This window comes from Callorhinus ursinus, unplaced genomic scaffold, assembly GCF_003265705.2.
Source record: "Callorhinus ursinus isolate GAN/ISIS: 27379988/994484 unplaced genomic scaffold, GSC_fseal_2.0 scaffold9, whole genome shotgun sequence".
Taxonomy (NCBI): Eukaryota; Metazoa; Chordata; class Mammalia; order Carnivora; family Otariidae; genus Callorhinus; species Callorhinus ursinus.
Genome location: NW_027397071.1, coordinates 22,178,620 through 22,199,562, shown reverse-complemented (window position 1 = coordinate 22,199,562; position 20,943 = coordinate 22,178,620). Strand labels below are relative to the sequence as shown.

The window sequence follows — 20,943 nt, the reverse complement described above, 5'->3', positions numbered from 1 at the left end:
ACATTGACAGCCACCATCACCAGCACCACTTTAAGCTCCGACTTAGTGTCTGCTATATATCATTTAAACCTTGAAACAATCCTGGTGAGATTTCATTGGAGATAAATATTAGTATCTCTGTCTTACAAACAAGGAAACTGAAACTCAGAGATGTTGTGTGAATTTGACCAATGGCACACAGTTGTTAAGTAGCAAATTTGAGATCCAGTCCAAAGCCGGATGAAATGAGATGCTCGATATTACCATAAAGAATGGGGGATTTCTACAAAACTCCAAAGCAGAGTAAAGATCTTCTTGTCTAATGCCAACAACTATCACACTAAGGAGTTCTAAAAAAAAAGAATGGTGTGAAAAAAAACACACAAGATTAGGAATCAGAAGACCTGGATTTTAATCTACACTTGACTACTTTCTAGCAGAATGATCATGGACAAATTGACTTACCATGGCTGAGTATCAATTTTCTCAACAAAAGTAGAGATTAAGGGCTGTTGTGAATAATTATATTAACTGTTTGCTCTACAAAATTATAGTTTGACCATAAGCATTTCCCAGGAGTCTCATCATCAGATCATTGGAAGAACCTGGCTTCTCTATTCAAATCAAGTTGGACAGCCATTGCCAAGGCTGTCTGAAGGCAATGGTGTTCTCTTTCCCATAACATCATGGTGACACAGGGAGAGTGACCATATCAGGCCACGGGGGACGCCTCTCTAATAGGCTGACCACATTTGGAACACAGACAGGGCCTCTTCTGAGTAACCACAAGGAGAGGACAAACAGACTCAACGGCACTCCTCCAAGTGGCTGGCTAGCGCCCATGAGCTTTGGAACACTGTGGTTAACCCCAGACTCTGTCAGGAGGGAAAAGTCCCAACTCTCCAGTTAGTTGCTTCCACAAAAGTAAGCCAAAATGAGTCATACAAAGATGGAGAAACCAACAGAGACAGCCTTCCATGTAAGGATCACCAGCAAGAATTAAATCTGGAGACAGGAGAATCTGAAGAACCTGGGCGGCTGATGTTCCTTCTCAGTGAGTCAATATGTAAGATACATAGTGCAGTGTGAGCTTGTGTGTGTGCATGTTCACGCTCATGTGCAATGAAGGACCTTTGTGTACTCTGCCGCCTCCCTCTTGGGTTGGTTTGCCAGGTGCTGCTTTACATCACTTTTGTGGATTGGAAATTTATACACTATGATTACTAGAGGGAGAACCTGGTTCTTTTTAATATTACAAAATTGCTCTTTGAAAAGTTTGGACCAATTCAATTTTCATTCTTGCAAATAGAGCATAAGAGAGTCTGTTTACTTCACCGGTGCCAACATTTTGTAATAGTATTATTATCTCCACTTGTATATATATTTTTTTAAAGATTCATTTTATTTATTTTAGAGAGAGAGAGCATAGGAGGTGGTGGGGAGGGAGAGAGACAGAGAAACACAAGCAGACCCCGAGCTAAGTGCAGAGCCCAACGTGGGTCTCGAGATCAGACCTGAGCCAAAACCAAGAGTCAGTCGCTCAACCAACTGTGCCACCCAGGTGTCACTCCACTTACATTTTTAAAGTAATACTTACTTGTGATGAAAATTACATTCATATACTGTATAACATTATGAAAAATCTCCTTTTCCCCCTCCTTACCCTGTTCCACTTTCTATGGTAACCAACTTCAGCCAACCTGATTCTAGTTCTTCTGATGGTTGCCACAAAATACTAAATAAAAGCTTATACCTCAATTTCTTGATTTATCAACTTTCTACAGTATTTATTGACTGTGGCCCATGAGGATTTGTGCTAACTTATCCTCATTGTGTAATTGAGGAAATTGTCCCTCTCCCCTCTCCCCTCCCTACTTCCTTCACCTCCTGTCCTCTGTCATAACTGCCCTGTTCCTTTTATATATTTATTGGGTTTGTAATAGTTATACTCTGTTCTGAAACCAAAGTTAGCCTTTCATACTTTTTCAAAAAATCTATTCTAAAATTTGAAAATCAATGAAGAGTTTTTATCACTGTAAATATATAAAAATTATTTACTGAAGAATGAAGGAAGAAAATAATCCTAAGCTACTCAAAAGAGAATGTTCAAAAGTCAAAATCAAGTAAGTCCTCTTTTCTTACCCTAATCAGTTTCTCACAACTATACCTTAATTTGTTTCTTATTTGGATTAGGATTTTACCTTTGATTTTTGTTTTTTCTGGGGTTTCCACTTTTCTTTTTTAAACTAATTAACAATAGAAACATATATCCTCATTACCATATCATTAAGAATATCCAGTTTCTTAAACATACCTAGTTTCATCTCATTGTCTTCTAGGTATGTACCAGTTGCTGCCATGTTGATTTTTTAAATTTTAATTACATCCTTAAGTTATTTCTAATATTTCTTGGATCCCATGACTTTCTCTTTCTTGGATTCCTCTTTCATGTTATTGGAGAACACACACAAGTAATCTTTTCTTTTTCTTTCTTTCTTTCTTTCTCCTTCCTTCTTTCTTTCTTTCTTTCTTTCTCTCTCTCTCTCTTTCTTTCTTTCTCTCTTTCTCTTTTAAAATTTATTTATTTATTTCAGAGGGCAGGTAGGGGCAATGGGAGAGGGAGAAAGAAACTAGACTCCACACTGAGCACAGAGCCCAACGTAGGGCTCAATCTCACGTCCCTGGGATCACGACCTGAGCTGAAACCAAGAGTCGGATGTTTGACCAACTGTGCCACCCAGGTGCCCCCATACAAGTAATCTTTCGGTGCTATGGTCTGAATGTTTGAGTCTCCTGCCCCCAATTCATAAGTTGAAATCCTAATCTCCAATGTGATGGTATTGGTCGGTGGTCCCTTTAGGAGTTGCTTAGGTCATAAAAGTGGATCCCTCATGAATATAATTAGTGCCCTTACAAAAGAGGCCCCAGAAAGCTTACTTTCTCCTTCTGCCATGTGAGGAAGTTGGCAGTCTGCACCCCCAGAAAAGGGCCTTCTTAAGCACCTGACTGCACTGGCACCCTGATCTTGGACTTTTAGCTCTCAGAACAGTGAAATATAAATTTCCATTGTTTATAAGCTACCCAGGCTATGTGGTATTTTGTTATAGCAACCCAAACAAACAAAGACAGTGGATAAATGTTTAAATCTTTGTTTTGTCTATAGACATTCTGAGAATTGAAAATCAATTGTCAGTCTTTGTAATATTATAATTGTATAAATATTATTAACTGAAGGACTAAGTAGTATTGTACCGAAAAACTCTTTGTGTGCCCTGATACTTGGTAAATAGTTTGGTTGAATTAATAATTCTAGATTTAAAAAAATCACATTCCTTCAGGACTCAAAGGCATTGTTCCACTAAGTTACTCTTCTAGCATCCAAGATTACTGACAAGAAGGCCACAGCCATGTTAATTCTTATGCTTTTATGGTACTCTATCTTTACTCCCTGGAAGCATTGAGAATCTTCTCTTTGCATTTCCTGTTCTAAATTTTATCACAACATATATGGGTCCTTTTAAAAGTTCTTTTTGCTGAAGCCCCCACAGCTCCTGCCAATTTGAAAACTCTTGTCTTTCCTTTAATAAATTTTCCCCTTTATGTTCTTTCTGGAATTCCTGCCAGATAGATGTTAGACATCTTGACTTGATCCTACATGTCTTTTAACGTACCCCTCATATTTTACATCACTGTCTTTCTGGTCTATATTCTGGAATACTTCCTCAACTTTATCTTTCAGCCCTTCTATTGAAATGTTTAATTTTCATGAACTCTGGCTGTCTTTGGTATATCCACTCACATTTACAAATATGTGTTAAAAGATAGAGCATATGGACTTGCACTGCTCACTTTCGACAGAGGGGTAGAAACCAGGCTGACAGGACGTTCCTCAACCCCTGCTTGCCCTCTCTTCAGGGCCAACACAAGGACAGCCTCACTCTGGAAGGACTACCCTCACTCAAGGAGCCCTAGCCCTCTCCGGGCCAACTGCTGAGTTCCCCTAAAGAGCTCACTCATCTCTGAAGGTGACCAGTACATGGCCAGCTGGTCTGCACCCATAGCAGGGAAGTGGTAGGAGTGAAGGTGGGCAACCGGTGTAGCTGCTCCACAGATCTCCCTTCAAATAGTCATCCTGATGGCCAACCCACATTCCAGTCCTCCTTAACCATTCTGTCAACTCAGAGCTTGCCACCCCTTCCAGATCCCCTGGGAAGACAGCTCTCCCTCTAAGAATCTGACTTTCTCACTGCAGCATCCTTTCATACCTCAGATACAGCTTCCCCCTCTGTGGTTTCCTTGGCAATTCAATCCCATTTGCTTTCCTCCATCTTCTAGAAAATTGTCAAAAGCTCTGCTGACATGTGCGGCTGCACGGTGCACCATTGAATTGATTCCCTCGTACGCATCTTTGCTGCTGTTTCAGTAGGCCTCTGAGTGGGACGGAAGGACACAGGTGGGCCCACTTCCCTCTGAACTAAAACCTAGCTCAACATTCTCCTTTCTCAACTTTTCCTCCTGTTCCTTTTTCCTGACTTTGTCGAGAAATTAAGGGCAAAGAGGAAAGGATGCACCATATCATGATATTCTCTCCTGAGGGCAGGTTTCCATCTTGCTACCTCCCTGAATTCTGACTCTCTGCTCTCGGTGTCATCCCATGTTGGACTTGTGGTTGGAGCCACCTCTGCTTGCCCGTAAAAGTCCTCTGGAACATGCCAGGCTGGCGTCCCCACTCCATATTCCACCCGCCAGCAGGACATCAGTGTGAGATGAAAGCCTCTGTGAGTGGCACCATTCCTGCAGCTGGGGGATCACAGTGACAGGTACCAATGCCCACTTTGTCAGTGGACCAGGGGCCCCCCACCTTGGTTTATATAAGCTGAACTCTATCCCCTGCAGCTCAGAAGCATGATGGTACTTGACTTCAATAACTCTCTGAACAAAGCTCTTTATTTGCAGTAAAGCATCAAACCCCTTCTGAAAATTAACCCTTGAAAAAAAAAGGTCATAATAATTCTGAGGAAACTTGAAGTGATGTATGTGTCTCTTAGGAGTTTTATTTTAAGTAAGACTGGGAATTTTAATACACTCATGCAGCACATTGGAAAGATCTGGGGACTTCAGAACCCACGTTCTCCCTCCCAGCTTGGCAGGGGGCCACAGGACTGAGTCTATCTGTGGCAGAAAGCCCATGCCTCAAGGCACTGAGAATGACCCTTCTCCCACTTAAATTCAGAAGTCTGGGTGCACAGACTTCTGAATTTAGAAGAAAGAGGAGCCAGAGGGAATGGCCTTTAATGAAGGATGAGTGGTGGTTTCTCTCCAAACTTCTGGGAAGGCCACAATTTTATCTTAAACCATACTGTCACAAGAAGAAATGACACTTAAGGAGACTCAAAGAATGGGACTCAAACAGGAAAAATCCCACAGAAACTTTCCAGGGATCTTCATTTGTGACCCACAGAGGCAAAGAACTATGCACACTGTAGGTATTTGTCTCAGTCTGCTGGGGCCGCCATAACAGAATCCACAGGCTGGGGGGCTTGAACAGCATACGTGCATTTTCTCACAATTCCCGAAGTCTCATGGGAGGCTTGAAGCCCAAGATTAAGGTCCTGGCAGAGGTGGGTTTTGGGAAGGACTCTCTTCCTGGCTTGCAGAACATCTTCCTCTTCTGCCTTCTTCTTCTTATAAGGACACTAGTCCTATCTGATTAGGGTCTCACTTTCCTCACCTCATTTGACCTTACTTACTTTCTTTTTTTTTTTTTTTAAGATTTTATTTATTTATTTGAGAGAGCGAGAATGAGAGAGAGAGAGCACATGAGAGGGAGGAGGGTCAGAGGGAGAAGCAGACTCCCTGCTGAGCAGGGAGCCCGATGCGGGACTCGATCCCGGGACTCCAGGATCATGACCTGAGCCGAAGGCAGTCGCTTAACCAACTGAGCCACCCAGGCACCCCCTTACTTACTTTCTTAAAGGTCCTGTCTCCAAATATAGTCACATTGGGGGTTAGAGCTTCAACCTAGGGATTTGGGAAAGGACACAATTTGGCCCATAACGGTATTGAATAAACACGTATGGTTAACTAATGAGTGCTCTATCTAACTGCCTTCCTGGACATGTGGGGGCCCTCATTTACTCCATAGAGCCTGTAAGGAGAAGAAACCCTCCTTCTTGTCCACATCCCTTTTATTCTTCCTCAAGGTAACATCGCTGCCAATATGATTGCACCACTATGGTATTCAGGGCACAGTTTTTATAACATTTCTGTGAGATGGAAACATCCACATGTCCGTGACCCATCACTACCCCATCCCCACCCCACCCCCACATCAAGGCCTGGCCTCTTCTGCATGTCTCTGTCCTTCTGTCTCTCTAGCCCAGGGAGTGTAGAAAACCTGAGATCTGTATTCGCTCTGAGGGGGGAATGGAGGCCCCACCTCAGCTGCAAGCCCTAACAGCATGCTCTGCTTCGGCTTCCCCAGCACCGTGCTCTGCGCTGGGGCCAGGGAAGGGGGGCAGGCAGAGACGTAACTGGGTATTGTGCACAGCGCACAGAAATAGCAGTACTGTGTTCCCATTTGCTATCACTCTCTCTCTCTCTCTCTCTCTCGGAGAAGAAGTCTTGTTGGCAAGGAGAACATGGGCATTCCAGGGCCTTAGCCAAAATGCCATCAAAATCTAGTCTACATCTTTAATAAAGACTATGAGTTTATTCTTCCAGAAGTCTGCATGTTCCCCCTAACGAAGGGTCACAGGAACATAAGGAAGCTCTGGTTCCAAGCTAGAAATGTGTTTTCTCACTGCCAGAGCGCCTGACTGAAGGACCAATGTGCTGGGTGAGGAGCCAGGGTCATACAGTGATGTCTGCCCCAAGCACGTGTGGCCCAGACTGGTTTCTCAGGAGGCTCAACTCCTCTCATGGGCCGTCCCGGGTTGTCTGAGCTGTGTTCAGAGCCGTCCTGGTATTCTCCTGACTCCTAGGCCATCATGGCTCCACCTCATTCTTGTTTCACGGTCCAGGGGGCCCTGCCTCGCATGTTTATTTCTTCCCTAAATCCCCTGATTCTCAAAAATATCCCTAACGCATTTACAGTTTGCAAAATATTTTCACATGTCATCATTTAATTCCTCACAAGTACCGTGCATGGTGACAAGACTCATTCATTCATTCATTCATTCACTCATTCAGCAAGCACTAAAGGAGGGCTCAGCCCCGTGCCAGATAATGGGAGACAGAGGGACTGAGGCATACTGCCCACACTTGAGGAACTCAGAGACCCCTGAGGGAAGAGACAATGTCACTGTCACCACTCAGTATGATAGCTTCCGTGAGAGGAGGAAGGAGCCTTGAGGCAGCCTGTTCTGGCTCAGGTGGACCAGGGTCGTTTCTTGAGGAAGAATCTGGATCTCAATAGGGGCTAGGCAGACCAAAATGGGAGTCAAAGGAATGCCAGGCAAGGGAGCAGACCATTCAAGTTATAAAACAGAGAGCCTTGCCCATGTGTGGCACTCTGAGTAGCTGAGCATGGTAAGAGGTAGAGCAAAAAGTGGGGGAGGGAAGATGGGCAGGAAATGAGTCAAGAGGGGAACTAGGACATGTTAAGGAGTTTAAATTCTTACCCCACTGGAAATAAATAGGTAATCACTAAGGGTGTTAAGTAAGAGAGGCACAAGAGCTTTGCAGTTTAGAAAAGCAATCATGCAGGAGGGCCACCAGACTGAAGAGTGAGACAGGAGGTCACTGCGTTGGTCCCAGAGAGAGACAGTGTGATTTCAGTCCAGAGCAGTGGCGGTGAGGATGGAGAGCAGGATTGGGTTCAAGAGACATTTAAGAGGCCTGTAGAGAGCTTGTGACTGAATGTGGGAGGTAAAGGAGAGGCTAGGGCAAACATCTAGCTTTCTTTTTGGGCCCATGGGGGGATGACAGTGTCATTTACCTCAGTGCAACCAGGAAGAGGAGCAGGTTTGGAAAGAAACCTGGTAAGTGGGTCAATGGGGGCGTGCTAAGCTCTGAGGGCCTGTGAATCCTCAATGGAGATGTTTGGGGAAGATTGGATTCAGGGCTCAGGAGGAACTCAGGAGGGGACTGGCTCGGTGACTGGGATTTGGGAGACATTGGTATATTAGCAGTAGTTGCTGTAACAGGAGTGTGTGAGGCCACCCAGCAGGAAGATGCAGATGCTTGATGTTATTTGATGGGTGGGGAAATGGAGGCCAACCCAAGATCTCTCAGCTGGTACATATGTGGCAGAGCTGGGCCTAGAGGCAAGTCATCTGCCTTCAAGCACCATACCCTTCCTGCCATTCCAAAGCCTCTGCAGGGATCCTGGAAATGAGCCCAGCCATCCCTGGGGACCAGCGGGTTTTACCTCTGTGGTTCTTCTGCTTTATCTTTGGTAAGCAGCCCCTGGAGAAGACTTTGCTGTGTTGCTCTTGGGGCTCTGGGAGGGTAAACCAAGTACTCATCTTGGAAATGCCCTTGCATGGGATAAGGCATAAAATGCACACATTCCCTGCCATATTCGCACTTGCATTTGATCCTTATAGCTGCCCAATAGGCCCCTCACTGCCCTGCTTCCTTCTCTAGATTCTGCCCACATCAGGCCCTTTGCTTCACTTCCCCCCACCACCAAAATTTGGCTGTGTTAGGTCCCATTCTATCTCCACTCTAGAATCCAGGTTCTCTGCTAGACCCTGTGATAAAGCAATCCCTGCTAAGACGAGTACTAATAGGTTAATGAGAAATCCATCCCATGGTACCTACTCTTTCTAACCAGAATCCCTGGAGACATGTAAGCGGCAGTGCTAAAGGCAAGAATTTCAAGTGACTTGGCAGATTGTTGAGGAAAGGATAGGCGTGTGAGCAGGAGAGGAAGCAGACAGAAAGTTGGATCTCCATGAGTATATTTCATATCACACTAAAGAGTTTAGATCTGAGTTTATTCACCATGATGAGACAGGAGTCTGCCAGTCCACAAGCCCCTTTTTGTCATGATAATTGACGTTCTATTTCACCACCTGCCAAAACAATTGATGTGCCCTTGACTACACACACACACACACACACCCCACAAACCTCTCTCACCTCCTGGTCTGAAATCCAACAGGGACGCCTGGGTGGCTCAGTCAGTTAAGCGTCTGGCTCTTGATTTTGGCTCAGATCATGATCTCAGGGTTGTGAGATCGAGCCCCGTGTCGGGCTCCATGCTGAGCATGGAGCCTGCTTAAGATTCTCTCTCTCCCTCTGCCCCTACCCCACTGTCTCCCTCTCTAAAACAAACCAAAAACAAAACCAAACCAAAAAAACCTCCCCCCAGACACACACACAAAAAAACCAAGCATGGAATACAACAGAAGCAGAGACAGTAGTTTTCAAATCAAGGCTGCAGGTTCCGAATCTACTTTCTCAAGCACTGTGAGTGATATTGGTAGACCCAGTGCTGGGCCAGGCTAGAAGCCCACTCAGAAACAATGTTTACTAAGGGATGAGTTGAGAAGAAATCCTCTGCATGAGGGATTTTTTTCTCTCTTGGTAAAATATGATTTGCTGTTTTCAAGTTAATGAAAGAAGAGGGGGAGAAAAACATCTGAAAGGTCTTTTAAAGGAAGTACAAACTTGGTCAGAGAAACACTTACAAAACAGTCTGTCCTCCAGCTTGTTCTGTTCCAGCCCTGCAAGACTCAAGCCACAGTGACCCCAGGGTCACAGAAATAAAGAGCCCACTGGGGTTGGGGTTTGGAGAGGAGTAGCGTCATCTGGCACAAGACACACAGGGCAGCAGTTTATCTCAAGGGTCAAAGACTCTATGCAGGCCCTGGGGCACCTTGCCTGCTCCACCGCTCTGCTGTACCTCCTAGGAGGGGCGCTAGACCGCAGGGGGTGGGGCAAGCCCAGCCCACCTCCCAGCTGCAGACAGGAAATGCTGGAGCACTGGGAATCAGGGCAATGGAGTTCATGAAATCACATGCTTTCTGGCTGGAATGGAATTGTAAAGCTGTCCAGTCACACTCCCACCAGCTGGCGTCTGAATTTCCTCCACAAGATTCCTGTCAAGTGGTCATTAAGCCAGAGTTTGAATAGCCCCCATGACAGGACATGATTATCCTTCAAAGGCCATTTTATCTTTACACAGTTCTGACTGGAGGGGCAGTCTTGCTAACATTGAGTCTAAGTGCCTCCCTAACTTCAGCTACCTGGTGCAAGACGATCTTCTGTCGTCACAGAGAATGCAAAAATTCTTAACCAAAATTTGACAAATCAAAACCAACAACATATTAAAAAAAAAATTGACTATGACCAAATGGAGTCTAGCACAGCTCTGCAGGATAGTTTAATATAAGAAAACTATAATATTATAATAATACTAATCAATGTAATTCTTCATATTAACGGTCTCCAAAAGAAAAACTATATGATCAACTCAACTGATGCAGAAAAAGCATTTGACAAATCCAACAACCATTCCTAATAAAAACTCACATCGAACTAGGAACAGAATGGAACGTCCTCAGCTTAATATGGAGCATCTGTGAAAAACCTAGAGCCCACATCATACTTACTAGTGAGAGACTGGATTCTTTCTAAGAGTGGAAACAGGAAGGATATCTGTTCTCATCACTCTTTGTTAACATAACATTGGAAATTATAACCACAGCACTAAGGTAAGAAAAAAGAAAAGCATACGGGTTTTTGAAGAAAAGCATATGGAAAGGAAGAAATAAAGCTGTCTTTATTTGCAGATGATATGATTATCTTCACAGCAAATCCCAAGGAATCTACAAAAAAATAAAAAATACCTCTTACAATTTACAAGTGAGTTCAGGAAGACAGGATACAAGATAAATACAAAACAATCATATTTCTATGGATACCAAAATTAAAACAATATCATTTATAATCACTTAAAGAAAATGAAATACTTACACATGCACTTAGCAAAACAATGTATAGTATATGTATGCTGAAAATTGAAAAATGCTAATGTAAGAAATTAAGGAAAACCCAAGTAAATGGAAAGACATATCCTGTTCATGGATTAGAAGGCTCAACATTGTTAAAGATGTCACTTCTCTCCAAATTGATCTATGTGTTTAATGTAATTTCTTTTTTTAATTTTAATTCCAGGGTAATTACCATATAGTGTTATATTAGCTTCAGGTGTACAATACAGTGACTCAGCAATTCTGTACATTACTCAGTGATCGTCACGATAAGTGTACTCTTAATCCCCTTCACCTATTTCACCCATCCCCCAACCCACCTCCCCTCCGATAACCATCAGTTTGTTCTCTATAGTTAAGAGTGTGTTGTTTGGTTTGTCTCTTTTTTTCTTTGTTCATTCATTTTGTTTCTTAAATTCCACAAATGAGTGAAATCGTGGTATTTGTCTTTCTCTGACTGACTTATTTCACTTAGCATTACACTCAACAACCATGTTGTTGCAAATGGCAAGCTATCATTCTTTTTACGGTTGAATAATATCCCATTGTATATATATATACCACCTCTTCTTTATCCATTCATGTGTAGATACTTGGGCTGCTTCCATAATTTGGATATTATAAATAATGCTGCAATAAATATAGGGGTACATGCACCTTTTTGAATTAGTGTTCTATGTTCTTTGGGTAAATACCCAATAATGGAATTACTAAATCATAGGGTAGTTCTAATTTTAATTTCTTGAGGAACCTCCATACTGTCTTCCACAGTGGCTGCACCAGTTTGCATTCCCACCAACAGTGCACAAGGGTTCCTTTTTCTCCACATCCTTGCCAACACTTGTTGTTTCTTGGGTTTTTTATTTTAGCCATTCTGACAGGTGTGAGGTGATTTCTCACTGTGGCTTTGATTTGAATTTCCGTGATAATGTGTGATGTTGAGCATCTTTTCATGTGTCTGTTCGCCATCTGGATGTCTTCTTTGGAGAAATGCCTGTTCATGTCTTCTGCCCATTTTTTAATTGGGTTATTTGGTTTTTTGGTGTTGAATTGTGTAAGTTCTTTATATATTTTGGATACTAACCCCTAAATGACTAAGCTATGTCATTTTTAAGTATCTTCTTCCATTCAGTGGGTTGTCTTTTAGTTTTGTTGATTGTTTGCTTTGCTGTGCAGAAGGTTTCTATTTTGATGTAATCCCTAAAGTTTATTTTTGCTTTTGTTTCCCTTGCTTCAGGAGACATATCTTTAAAAAAATGTTGCTATGGCTGATGTCAGAGAAATTACTGCCTGTGCTCCCTTCCAGGATTTTTATGGTTTCAGGTCTTACATATAGGTCTTTAATCCATTTTGAGTTTGCTTTTGTGTATGGTGTAAGAAAGTTGTCCAGTTTCATTCTTGTGCATGTAGCTGTCCAGTTTTCCCAATACCATTTGTTGAAGAGACTATCTTTTTCCCATTGCATATTCTTGCCTCCTTTGTCAAAGACCAATTGACTGTACACTTGTGGGTATATTTTTGGACTCTCTTCTGTTCCATTGATCTATGTGTCTATTTCTATGTCAGTACCCTACTGTTTAGATTACTACAGCTTTGTAGTATATATTGAAATCTGGGATTGTAATACCTCTAGTTTTTTCTTCCTTTTCAAGATTGCTTTGGTTATTCAGGGTCTTTTGTTCCTTGCAAATTTTAGGATTATTTGTTCTAATTCTGTGAAAAATGCTATTGGTATTTTGAAAGAGATTGCATTAAATATGTAGATTGCTTTGTATAGACATTTTAACAATATTAGTTCTTTTAATCCATGACCATGGAATGTCTTTCCATTTGTTTGTATTGTGTTCAATTTCTTTCATCAATGTTTTGTAGTTTTCAGAGTATTGATCTTTCCCCTCCTTGGTTAAGTTTATTCCCAGGTATTTTATTATCTTTGATGCAATTGAAAATTGGATTGTCTTCTTAATTTCTCATTCTGCCACTTCATTATTAGTGTATAGAAATGCAACAGATTTCTGTATATTGATGTTGTGTCCTAGGACCTTACTAAATTCATTGATCCGTTCTAGCAGTTTTTTGGTGGAACCTTTTGGGTTTTCTATATACAGTATCATGTCATCTGCAAATAGTGAAAGTTTTACTTCTTCTTTAGTAATTTGGGTGCCTTTTATTTCTTTTTGTTGTCTGACTGCTGTGGCTAGGACTTCCAGTGCTATGTTGAATAAGAGTGGTGAGACTAGACATCCCTGCCTTGCACCTGATCTTAAGGGAAAAACTTTCAGTTTTTCACCATTGACTGTGATGTTAGCTGTGGGTTTTTCATATATGACCCTTATTATGTTGAGTTAGGTTTAATGTAATTTCTAACAAAATCTCAGCAAGGTTTTTTGTAGATATATACAAACTTATTCTAAAATTTATAAGGAAAGGCAAAGACTCTAGAATAGCTAAAACAATGCTGAAAGACAATAAAGTGGGAAGAATCACTTTGCCCAATATTAGACTTACTATACATTGAAAATACTCAAAATAGTGTGGTTTTTAGCAGAGGGATAGCCGCATAAAGCAATCAAACAGAACAGAGAACCAAGAAATAGATTCACACAACATGCCCAACTGATTTTTGACAATGGTGCAAAAGCAGTTCAAAGGAAGGAAAGATCACATTTACAAAAATGTTGCTGGGGCAATTGGACACGCATAGGCAAAAAAAATTTTTTTTAAATAAACTTTGATTTATACCTTCAACCTTATACAAAAATCAACTCAAAATAGATCACAAACTTAAATGTAAAAAATAAGACTCTAAATTTTTTAGGAAAAAAAAAATAGAAGACTTCTTCAGGTTTTAAAGCTAAACAAGAGTCCTTAGATTTGATACCAGAAGTTTAATCTATAAAAGACTGATAAATTAGACTTTATCAAAATTAATTTTTTTTTTTTGCTCTGTCAAAGACCCAAGTAAGAGGATGAAAGACAAGCTATGGACTGGAGGAAAATATTACAAACCATCTTTCAAACAAAAGATTGGGACAAATATTTAGAATATAAAAAGAACTCAGAAATCTCAACAATTAAAAAAATGATCAATGAAAATAGAAGACAGCCAAAGATATGAATTTACTGAAGAAGCTATAGTTGGAAAGTAAGTACATCTGAAAGATATTCAACATAATTGCCATTAGAGAAATGCAAATTAAAACAACAGTGAGATATCACTATACTCCTATCAGAATGGCTAAAGTGAAAAATAATGACAACACCAAATACTGGTAAGGATTTGGTAAAACCAGGTCACACATCGCTGATGGGAATGTAAAACAGTGCAGCCAATCTGGGAAACAGTTTGGAAGCTTTTTATAAAATTAAACGCCTGGGTGGCCCAGTGGGTTGAGCATGTGACCGACTCTTTGTTTTGGCTCAGGTTGTGATCTCAGGATCATGGGATCAAGCCCTGCATCATGCTCCACACTCAGCAGGGAGTCTGCTTGAGGATTCCTCTCCCTCTGCCTCTGTCCCTCCCCCTGTTCATGCTCTCTCTCTCTCTCTCTCAAATAAATAAATAAATCTTTAAAATTAAACATGCAACTACCATATGACCCAGCAATTGCACTCCTGGGTGTATATCCCAGAGAAATGAAAAGTTATGTTCACACAAAACCTATACACAAATATTTGTAGCAGCTTTATTTTTAATAGCCAAAAGTTGTAACTACCCCAGATGTCCTTCAAAGAGTGAATGGCTATCCAAAGGACACATACAAATGGCCAACAGGTACATTAAAAAGGAAATATCACTAATCATCAGGGAAATGTAAATCAAAGCCACAATGAGATATCACCTCACACCTGTCAGAATGGCTAGCAACAAAAAGACAAGAGATAACAAGTGTTGGTGAGGATGTGGAGAAAAGGAAACCCTCATGCATTGTTGGTATGAACATATATCGGTACAACCATTGTGGAAACAGTATGGAGGCTCCTCAAAAAATTAAAAATAGAATTACCATATGATCTAGCAATCCCACTTCAGGGTATATATCCAAAAGAAATGAAAACGGGAGCTTGAAAAGATATCTGTACTCCCATAATTCACTGCAGCATTATTTATAATAGCCAAGATAGGAAAAATGACATTAGTGTCAGTCAACAGATGAATTGATAAAGAAAAGGTGGTACATATACACAACGGAATATTATTCAGCCACAAGGAAGAAGGAAATCCTGCCATTTGTGAAAAACACGGATGGACCTTGAGGGCATTGCACTAAGTGAAATAAATCAGATAGAGAAAAATAAATATGCATGGTACCACTTAAATGTGAAATCTAAAAAAAAAAAGAAAAAAAAAGTCAAACTCATAGAAACAGAGACTAAAGTGATTAATAGTGCCTAGGGCGTAGAGAAATAAGGAAGGGCTGGTTTGAAAGGGTCCAGACTTTCAGCTATAAAATGAATAAGGTCAGAGGATCTAACGTATAACATGGGTGCGTACAGTTGATAACATTGTATTTTATGATTGAAATTTGCTGAGGGTAGAATTTAAATGTTCTCACCAAAACAAAACAAAAACAGGTCAGTATGTGAGGTGATAGATGTGCTAAATTAACTCAAGGGAAGGAATTCTTCACAACGTATATGCCTACCAAATCATCACAATGTACACTTTAAATATTTCATAATTTTTCTTGTCAATTATACTTCAATAAAGGTGAAAAGACCCAGAGTGAGTGGCTAAACAAGCTATGGTCTATCCATACAGTACCATATTGCTACTACTTAGCAATAAAAAGAAATGTATTATTGATACACTTAACTTGTATGAATCTCCAGACAATTGTGTTGTGTGAAAAAAGCCAATCTCAAAAGATTATACAGTGTACAATTCCATATACGTGACATTCTTGAAATGACAGAATAATAGAAATAGAGAACAGATTCCTGGTTGCCAGTGGTCAGAGATGGGTTGAGAGGAGGGATGTGGTATATGGCTATTAAAGGGTAACAAAAAAGATCTTTGTGGAAATGGGATGATTTCATATCTTGGCTACATCACCTGGCTGTGACATTATACTATGTTTTTTTAAGATGCCACCACTGGGGGGAAACTGGATAAAGAATGCACTGGATCTCTCTTGTATTATTTCTTACAACTGCATGTTGCCTGGAGATGGAAGGGCAGGGGTTAGGGGCAAGAAGGGAAGGGCAGGAAGGAGGGGTGACAAAAGGGGCATGAGGAACGTTTGGGGGTGATGGATATGTTCACTATCTTGATTTTGGTGATAGTTTCACAGGCATATACCTATATTAAAACTTATCAAAATGTACATTTAAATACGAATAGCTTGTTGTATGTCAATTATACCTCAATAAAGCTTTTTGAAAAAATATACAGGGGCGCCTGAGTGGCGCAGTCAGTGAAGCGGCTCACCCTTGTTTTCAGCTCAGGTCATGATCGCAGGGTCATTACATTGAGCCCCGCGTTGGCTCCCTGCTGGGCATGGAGCCTCCTTAGGATTCTCCCTCTCCCTCTGCCCCCTCCCCTCCCTCTGTCCCTCCCCCCTCAAATAAATAAATTACACACACACACACACACAGACTCCTACGACCCAGAATCAGAATCTTCAAGGGCGAGACCCAGGAACGCGCTCTACAGCCCGCCTGGACGTGAAACCATGGAGGTCGGGTAGGACATGAGATAAGCAACAGGAACGAAAAAGAATGGGTTAGGATGGAGTGTGGTGTGATGTGATGGTATGGGCCTCGGAGCTCAAGCTTAAGATGACAAAATAGAAATACACAGGACTTCTGAGAAGGGAAGTGACGTGATTAAAACAAAGCGGCCACAACTTGATGGTGGAAGACTCTTCTGAAGTGGCAGCTCCTGTGTGTTCACAGAACCGAAATGCCTGGTGGACCCTTCCTCAGTTTCGAGGATGCCAAAGGCCGGTCAACGTTTTCTTGGCTGACCGCTTGACTAGATAATTTAATCGCATCAGACGATTCTACAATTCTGGATGGTGACTCTTCTCAGTGATTTTGTGCTTCTTTATCTTTCTTAACACATTCCTGGTCTCTGCATCTCAAATAGCCTGCCACACACTCAGACAAGATTCGAGTTTATCGTGGCATGATTTTTACAGGGACGCCAGCCCATGACACGCTTGCCTGCGAACTGCCCTGCTCCGTCCGCAGCAGGGCACACCTTTCAGCAGCTCTGCTGGAGCTATATGGATTACTCCCCCCGGGGGAACAGGGTCCCCGGGAGATTGGAATTAAGATAAAGAGACGTGAACTGGCTTTGTCTGTGACCTGCGCACAGGCCATTCAGATGTGTGGCGTGGGGTGGCTGAGGTGGTGAAGGTCAGCCTGCAGAGAGAGAGAGAGAAGGCAGCCAGTTTGGGGAGAAACAGAAGCCAAGACGGAATGGGGCTCTGGGAACGCAGTGACTCTCAGTCACTTCCTGCCTTGCATGACCGCAGATGCCCCCATTACCTTGCAATCCACCCTTTTTCCTGCCAAAGCGGCTTTGAAGTGGCATTCTGTCATAGGCCACTTCAGGAGATTTGATTTTGATAGTTCACACGATCACAAACCCACTTAACACCTGTTACGTTCCATCCGTTGATTTGAAATTAACAAAAGAATTTTATACAGCTACTTCCAACGGTGAATTCATATCCAGTGCTTTTTGTTTTTCCTTTCAGTAACAGTGATGCTGACTTCTCTGTTCAAAGAGGAAGCCACTGACCAAGGAAGGACTGAGGTGGTTTCCAGTAAGGCAATGGGAGGATGCATCTCTTCCCATGGCCAGGCAGTGACGCACAGACCGAAGCTCAGAAACAAAACCATCCTGAAGGTAAAACGTGTCCTGCTCTTGGCCTCTCTTTCCCCATTTGGAAGTTCTTTCTTCATATCTCCTCTACACTCTCCAGACCTCAACTTGAGCCTTTTTTGGAGGAGATGCGGAAACAGGTGTGCTTGTTGTCTCTCGTGTACAGCAAGCTATCACTGAGGTGCTAGTCAGCCTTTTTTCTAGGCTAACTAACCCCCTGCCCCTCAGCTTTGCAACCTCTGACCCTTGCCGCTCTTCTGCTGTTCGTGGCTGCGCCTCCTGGCTCAGTTCCCGCAGTGGAGTTGGATGTAGACAAATGGAGATAAATCCTCTCCTTCTGCCTCCCAAAGTTTCATTTAGTGTCTTCCCTTTCCTTCCTGCCATTCTCTTCTGCCACTTCCAAAGTTCAGGCCTCATCAACTCTTAACCTGTGTTGCATGACTAAGACCTCGGCCCTCTCCGGTCTTCCTGCCCCCTACATATAACCGCGCACTGACTCTCTCCTGGCCCAAATCATCCTTCCGAGGCCTCGTAATTCTACCCCTCCCTAGCTCAAAAGTCTTTCCTCTTGCATGTGGAAGACAGTACAGACTCTGTGGTCATGCATTCACTCCATCTTCCATGAGCTGGCCCAGCTGCTCTCCCAGCAACCCCCACTTTGTGCTTCCTGTGGTCCAGTCCAGCATGCTGCGCGCCCGACATGATGCCATGAACCTGTGCACGGTTTCCGGCTTGCACACACCCTCTGCCCAAATGTTCTCGCCCTGTCTCAGCTCATCCGAATTCTGCATATTCTACTTTTTCTCAAAAGCCTAGCTTCGTGTGCCTTCCTTTGCAACTCTCCCCAGACAGAATGAATTACTCTGTGCTACCCAGCCACTTAGTTTATGTTTTTGTTTATATAACTTTTAAAGGTCTGGCTTAGTAGTCCTAGGGTACGGACCTGTCTTTCCCACTAGAAGGGCGGCGCTTTGCGGACAAAGCCTGGCCCTACTGCGCCCAGTAAGTTCCAGGTCCCTAATTCAATGCAGGGCACTGCAGTATGTGATCTGCGCATACTGGCCAGATCAAGTTTGCAAGAATACGTGCCCGTGGGCAAGCTGTGTGCCCACAACAGTTTCCTCTGGTCATGTGACTGTTGTTTCAGAAGATTCGCGAGGTCAAACAACTCAGCAAAAATTTTGCAGACCAAATGGCCAGAAGTAAGAGCCGCCGAAGCAGACTCTATTAACACTGATCTAAAACACATGTGTCTGGATCCCCACTGCCAGTGCAGGAAAATTTTCCACAGCATATGCCAAGGGTCTGCAGCCTGATACCATGCCCTGGGGAGAGGCCAGAAAACCACAGGCTCCCCCCACCCCCGGCCCCTCTGGCGTCTGGAGCCCCATCGAGGACACTTAGGAGGCCTGCAGAGCCTTGAGCATGACAGAGTTTTGCCTCCCCTATCCAAGAAATCCATCTGCCTGAATGTTCCAGATAATGGAAACTTGGCCCTCTAGGGCACCCAAACTTTTCAAAGTCAAATCCATTTTGATAAACAACTTCCAAAAGGAAGAACACAATCCAACACTTTCCCACCCTCTCAGGTTGTCATGAGTGTTATTTGACCACTTCTTGATAGCCCTGAGCTGAGATCAGGTATATCACTTGCTGTTTTTCCCACAGGATTGCCCTCTTCACTACTATACCTTCAAATCATAATCATTACAACAATAATAGCCAGCACTTATGAGCCCTTCCTATGTGCGTGGCACACCAAGAGGCCTTCTACATAATTATTTCATTTTGGCTTTACCACATCCCTAAAAGGTAGATTTTTCCCCCCAGTTTTTAGGTGTGAAAACTGAGGAGCAGGGAGGGTAAGTAACTTGCCCACGGTTACGTGGCAAGTTAAATCATGGAGAGTGGTCCCAACCCAGGCAATGAGCTCCAGAGCTCACATTGGCAAATCCTTTACTCCGCCGCTTCCCTAGGCATGGAAATAAGGGGACCGACTCATCCGGGGACTTTCCTGGGTTTAGCACTGACAACTCTCAGTCCAGGGAAATGCATGATGGTTGGTCACCCCAGCTGGAGAGCAAGAGAGCACTCACCAGAACACTTGGCTTTTGTAAACCAGACGTGCGATTTCAGATCACGCATCCCTGGCCATTGAGGACAGGAAAGGAACCCAGTAACCCAGTCAAACCAGGAGGGCCAGACAAAGAAACAGCCCCCCCGAAGACAGTTAATAATGTTGCTCTCCTTGAAAACATATTTGCTCAACATGAGCGTAGGTGAGAAACTTCTATGAATGAAAATCATATACTTCTTTCTTTATATTCAAAACAGGAAATGGCTACATAAACGTATTGTGGGTAGTCTTCTAAGCCAGACCGTTTTTGAGGCTTATTAAAGAGCATATCATTTAGGTAATGAAAAAATAAAGAACGCTCTCATTCCGGAGGAACAACATCTTAGGAGCCGTGTGCTATTTGGCTTCATGGGTCAGCTGGCTGTGACTCATCTTGGCGTGGACTCAGGTGGTGGGGAGACTGAGGTCCACATGCAGATGTGCCCCACTGCTTGCCTGGAGACATCACAGAGAGGAAGGCTTCCCCAAGAAGAACGACAATGGTGAAGTTGACAGTAAGGAACCTCTTACTTCCGTAGGAACAGTTGTTAGTGAAACCCTGAGTTAGCTGCCATTACATTTCTTGTTTATGCCAGTGGGGTTTTAACACTTAAACCTCTCCCGGGGCCTCCTCCTTCATCTGCCTGGCTCTCTGGCCCTAGGAAAGTGGATGGGTTTTGTGACTGCCTTTTCCAAAACTTTCGTGGCTGGGAAAGCTCAGGTCAATGGCAGTCTGGCTCCCAGAATGGCGGGGTTGCTGTATTTGAAGAGTGTTTCTTCCACAGGACATTAAATGCTCCTCTGCGAGTTCAAGATTAACTTCCAGGCAAAACAAGTACAGTGGCTTCCTGCCTTGCTTCTTGCCTCTGCACAAGCCCGGCCATTACCTTGGCAGGAGGACTTAACATTTTGAGGAAAGCTGATCAGCCTAATGGCAAGATGGATGCTGCTCTCTCTCCCACAGAGGCCCTCAGCTTATCTTGCCCTTACTTTGCAGCAGGTTCCAACAGCAACTGGACTCAGAGCCATACCCTTGCGGCTGCCCTTGAGCCTCCCCAGAGGGATTCCCC

The 20,943-nt window shown here is 43.0% G+C and overlaps 1 long non-coding RNA gene across 1 annotated transcript in view; it reads left to right on the top strand.

Annotated features, from left to right (window-relative positions):
* The first annotated feature begins 731 nt into the window (after positions 1 to 731).
* The window catches only part of LOC141373354 (uncharacterized), a 29,425-nt gene continuing 9,213 nt past the window's right edge, over positions 732 to 20,943 (top strand). Inside the window, exons 1-3 of the long non-coding RNA XR_012379247.1 lie at positions 732 to 1,033; positions 4,315 to 4,432; positions 17,630 to 17,781. This is a non-coding gene — a long non-coding RNA (uncharacterized lncRNA). The remainder of the gene's footprint in view (positions 1,034 to 4,314; positions 4,433 to 17,629; positions 17,782 to 20,943) is intronic.